Genomic DNA, 6000 nt, shown 5'->3' with positions numbered 1-6000 from the left:
TTAATATCAATAAAATAGAAATTGAAAACCACATATTCGCAATATTCTTTTTTACAATATGCCCATCTGTAAATCAAAAGATGATGGTGAGGGAGAAGCAGATAGGAGGACAGCTGAAACAGCCATATCCTGCCTATCTGTTCAGACATCTCTGCGTCTTCTGAAACTACATATGCTTGGTTGGATTCCTCAAAAATTATTCATTTGCCTATCTCCCAACATTCCCCTCAGTCTAATTTTGTCTGCTTAATTACATACCACATGATAATCAGTCACATGACACCATGAATATTATTTCAAATTATATTATGTCCCTTCTTTCCTATCTTTCGCTTTGACTCTTGCCCTCTTCTTACATTTAATGTAACATTCTCCGTATTTCATGGTCATGTGCTTGTTTTACCCTTCTCCCATGCTTCTTTTGTGTCATTCTTTTCATCCCCTCTCCCTTTCCTCTCTTATTTCCTTTCTCCTACACTTAGGTCCTTATTTATACTTTTTGGTGCAAAACTGCACTAAAGCAGTTTTGCACCAAAAGGTTTAGCACCGGCTTGCACCATTTCTTTGCACCAGCTGGGCACCATATTTATGGAATGGTGCAAGCCGGTGCAAAGGGTAGGCTAGAGTAAAAAAAAAAGACTTTAGTCGGGTGGGGCTAGCGGTATTGAAGAAGGGCGTTTAGCACCAAAAAATGATTTAGGCAGGATAGAGTAAAAAAAAAATGACTCTAACCAGATTAGCGTAATTTTATGGTGCTGAACCAACCATGCCACATGACTCCTGCCTTAGAAAAGGCAGGAGTCATGCCCACCACCCCAATGGCCAGCACAGGGGACAAGGGTCCCCTGGGCATGGCCATTGCACCCTGTGCCATGTATGGGGGCCCATTACAGGCCCCCCATGCCACTTTAAAAAATAAAATGCAATACTTACCTGTACTTATCTGTACTTACCTGGGATGGGGTCCCCCATCCTCCGCAGTTCCTCTGGTGTGGGTGGGGGTGCCCCTGGGGCCTGGGAGGACACCTGTGGGCTTATTCTAGGGTGTTCCACCATGGAAATAGGCCCACAGGTCCCCTAACGCCTGCCCTGACCCAGGAGTTTAAAAACAGGGCAAAGCAAGCTTTGTACCATTTTTTGACCCCTCCTTTCTCCCGTGCACCATTTTAGCACTGGAGTATAAATATGGTGTTAAGGCTATAGAGTCATGTTTTGCACGGGAACGCCTACCTTGTATCTCATTAAGGCAATGCAGATTTCCACATCCAAAAATGACTTTAATTCCATAAATTTGGTGCTAGATGGGTCTAGCACCAAGTATAAATATGGAGTTAGTTTTGCACCGAATTAGAGTAAAACAAAATTACGCTAATTCTGTGCTAACAGAGTATAAATATGCCCCTTAATGTCTCCCTACATCCATCAACCAGTCTAGCACTCTGTGTTGTTTCAAGACACAGAATACATTCCTTCTTAAGAGGAAATGAGAAAAAGCTATAAAATCATTATATTATCCTGAACAAAAGAGTCTAAAGTTTAACGAAGCTGGAGCTCTCATCACAGGATCTATCACTGTTGTTTGTGCCCCTTTCATTTGAAAGTAGGATGAGTATGTCTATCCAAGTAAATATCAATGGAGCCTCTTTTTCTCCACTTCCCCCAGCCCTGCCACAATCAACTAAATTAGTATGTTTAAGAAATTATAAAATTAGTTAACAGAGGCATGCAGCGTCTCCAAATACCTTGTGAAAAGGTGGTAACTTCAGTTTTCAGAATATAAAGTAACCCTAATTCAAAGCAAGTAGCCCAAATCTCTAATATCAGAATATTTATATACTTTTTTGGAATATGTCTGTCATTTTACATGAAAAGGCAAAGAGAAAAAAAACACATCAACAATTCAACATTGTAGCATTAGCTCCAGTACACATAGACAAGGTTGTTTCCATTAGATGCCCAGACCGGGCCACACCGGGAGGTGTCATTAACGCATTTACATTCCTACGGTTACAATTTATAGTGACTTAGTTCGGACCCCACGTCTGGGTGACATACGCTACTCCAGATAATAATATGGGGGGAAGTGCAGCTTCTTAACAACTTCTCACTGCTACCGAGTGCTTCACCCTCCTAAGGCGTCTCTACATCCTTAGCAGGGGATACCTGTCAGAGATTTCCACCTTCCCATTTCACACTCTCCAAGTGATCTACCATTTCTCCCCAAACCTCTAGGTTGTGCACCACATGCCCATCAGTTCTTATCCTTTTGAGCCTTCACTTTTCGGCCACAGTCCATTATTGTAGGCCCATTAGCCATTTGTGCAGTGCGGGATGGGGCGGTGAGAGGGGGTGGGGAGGGGTTAGGGATGGGGGATGGGGGGGTTCTGGACTAATCCAGTGAATCTCAATGCGCCACCTGGGTAAAACCAGCCCCAGTAAAGAAAATCTATGCCTCAACTTCTTCCCCATTTTGGGAATCGGCAGAAGGTCAAGGAGGCAATGGTGAACCGTTAGCTCCATCCTGGCACCAGTGAACCCCAAGAATGCCTATAACACCCCAGCACAGTAGGCCTCAAGTCTGTTGCACTGCCATGACACATGATTTGTTTTTTACAGTTGTCGCACTGCATCTGGCACACCCTTCTGCACAGTCCGGGAATATTCTGAGCATATACTGCGGTGTAATATAAGCTTGCTGCGAATAATAGAACTGGATGAGCTTAAAATGTGCATTACTAACAGTGTCTTTCACTGCTGTAGCCACCAGAATGAGAGAAGCTTAGTATACGGGGATCTACCCAAAACCCGTGTTACCGCTTGTTCCCAGACCTTTGCCACTCACAGTACTATATATGGTTTGTCTATTGGCATCCTAAAGCTGCAAATCAGTAGCCTGGGGAGGTCACTGTCCTCTGTCAGGTCAGCCAGGAGATGCTTTTCCCAGTTACTTCCATCCACACACCACAATGCTGCGTATTGTACAAGCCCGGCAGTGTAATACAATTACAGATCTGGGAGTCCCAACCCACTCTCCGCAGGTTCCAGTTTTAGGATATCCAGTCGGACTCTGCTCCTCTTACCCACCCAAACCAATGGCATCAGGAGGCTATAACGTTTCATTTTAAGAGATTTCGGAAGGTCACAGAAATAATTCTGCCAAACAAAATGTACTAGCGGAGTACACCAATTTTTTTCTTTTCTTTCTTTTTTCTAAAGTAATCATAATCAAAAAGTCAAAAAGTCAAATATGACTATATAATTAGTAAATTGTGATAGACTGTCCACAAATCCATATACATTCATATATTATTAACTTCAAACAATGTAGGTTCTCATAATTTTTACATAATGAAAATATTTATTTAAAATATTGGTGACAATGATAAATAACATACAACACTGACCCCTACAGTAGAAAACCAACCAACATAAAAGACATAGAGGGTAATTCCTACCCTGGCGGTCTATGACCGCCAGGGTAGGTGACGGAGGAAGCACCGCCAACAGGCTGGCGGTGCTTCCGGGGGCATTCTGACCGCGGCGGTAAAGCCGCGGTCAGAAACGGGAAACCGGCGGTGTCCCGCCAGTTTCCCGCTGCCCCAGGGAATCCTCCATGGCGGCGCTGCTTGCAGCGCCGCCATGGGGATTCCGACCCCCTAACCGCGATCCTGTTCCTGGTGGTTTTCACCGCCAGGAACAGGATGGCAGGAACGGGTGTCGTGGGGCCCCTGGGGGCCCCTGCACTGCCTATGCCACTGGCATGGGCAGTGCAGGGGCCCCCTAACAGGGCCCCATTAAGATTTTCAGTGTCTGCTGTGCAGACACTGAAAATCGCGACGGGTACCACTGCACCTGTCGCACCCCTTCCACTCCGCCGGCTCCATTCGGAGCCGGCATCCTCGTGAAAGGGGGTTTCCCGCTGGGCGGGCGGCCTTCTGGCGGTCGCCCGCCAGCCCAGCGGGAAACTCAGAATGACCGCCGCCCGCCAATCTAGGAATGACCCCCATAATGTAAATAGATGCAATAAAAGTCCATAATCTAACACAGAAATGAACTGTGAGTCAAAGGACCGGATGATATTTTGTCGAATCCACATGTAACATCAGCCGACACGTGTTTCGTCCACACATTGGACTTCTTCAAGACTTAATCTCTCCATTTACCACTTGTATCTCCAAATGATATTCAAATCTCTTGGTATTTTCCGCACTAAGCATGTTCATTGTACAAAAAAACGGCAACTGATTTAAATTTTTTTGATAATATAATTTTAGTCCATCAACTGTAGTTGGTCCTGTGTCCTCGTAACATCCGCATAATAGCAAACCGCGTTCCGTGTTGCTTCGTTGCAATAACAACGAAGGTGTGTGTGAAATAATTCTGCATCGCATAGAGACTCCAGGGCAGCAGCACCATTTTACTCAAGGCAACCTTGCCCTTCACTAAAACTGGCAGCGTGTTCCACAACCACATGAGAGCACTTAAGTGGCCTACAACCCGGCCTATATTAAGGTCATATTGAGGACCTGGGTTGTGTGCTACATGTATGCCCAAATACTGGAACTTCTCTGTTTCCTCAGGGAGGTCAGCTGCCAGGCCTGTCAAAGGAAAGAGGCTCATCTTATGCCTGTTGACACTCAATCTGGATGCCCTCCCACAGTCCTCCATTATTCCCAATAGCACTGGCAGTGAGCCCTCCGGCTGCCTCAGGTATATGAGGATGTAGTTGGCATACAACGACGCAATATGGACAGTGCTCCCAACTCGAACACCCCAGTCTCTAAGATCCTGTCTCAGGCATATCACCAGTGGCTCCTTGGCCATGGCAAAGAGATGCAGGGTCAGGGAGTACCCTTCCCCACAGAGAGAACTTCAGACACTGTTTCCAGTCAGCACTCTTGCGGTTGGCGCTGTGTTCAACAGTTGCACCCAGGATAAGAAACTCAGTCCTAATCCCATACGTCTCAACACTTCCCACAGGTTCTCCCTTCCCAGGGTGTTAAAAGCCTTTTCGACACCTAGTGCCACCACTGTCACTTCTGTGTCCATCCCCTGAACCGAGTGCATCACGTGAGACAAGGCACCGAGGTACATATGGGTACCCTGTCCCGGCATAAAACTACAATGGTCATCACACACCAGCTGTGTCACTATGCACCACAATCACGTTGCAACCACTTTTGAAAGTATCTTTGTATCCACATTCAGCATCGACAGCGACACATAGGACCACAGATCTCTTGAGGCCTTGTCTAGCTTAGGGAGCATTATAATAAGGGCCTCATTAATAGTGCAGTGTACGTCGGGGCTTGGCCTCCCAAAAACATCTCCCGGAGCATGGCAATAAGTAAATCAGAGTAAGGCTGACAGTATGGCTGTTTGTAGTTCTTCCGTCCATGGCCATCCTTCTAATTCCTCTCTCTGGACATCTGTAAGCCAGGGCACAATAACGCACTCAAGGAAGGCCAACACAGTATTCACTGTGTCCCCAGCATGCACCCCATACAGCCTGTCATGTGGGCATGTAATAATGCTTTTATTCCATGTTGGCCCACTACGGAAGTTTCTTTCATAGGGACCAAACATAGAATCTACAGGGAGGTCTCTCCCTTTTAAGCAGCCAATAGTTGCCCCGATTTGTCTCTCTGTGAAGACGCAGTCTGGACTCTTGCCTCTTGTAACAGTCCGATCTGTCCCACAGGTTTGCTACCCTATGCTGCACGATTAGTAGTGTCCCATCTTCCTTCCGCTGGTCCCTCATTTGTTGTTGGAGTCGGGCCAATACCTTCTCTCCCTCCACCAGGCTCTGTTCCAGACTCCATCTAGTGCCATAGACCTTAGAGAGGCTCTTCCCCCTCACCACCACCTTCAGAGCACCACATTCCGTTCACCTCAGAGTCTTCAAGTTCCATTTGGCTTCAAAATACCTGTAGAACTGTCCGACTTTACTCCTTTTAATCAGGATCCCCCAATGCCTCTGGACAAAATCGCCACAAAGGG

Source organism: Pleurodeles waltl, chromosome 6, assembly GCF_031143425.1.
Source record: "Pleurodeles waltl isolate 20211129_DDA chromosome 6, aPleWal1.hap1.20221129, whole genome shotgun sequence".
NCBI lineage: Eukaryota > Metazoa > Chordata > Amphibia > Caudata > Salamandridae > Pleurodeles > Pleurodeles waltl.
Note: the sequence above shows the minus strand (reverse complement) of the source record.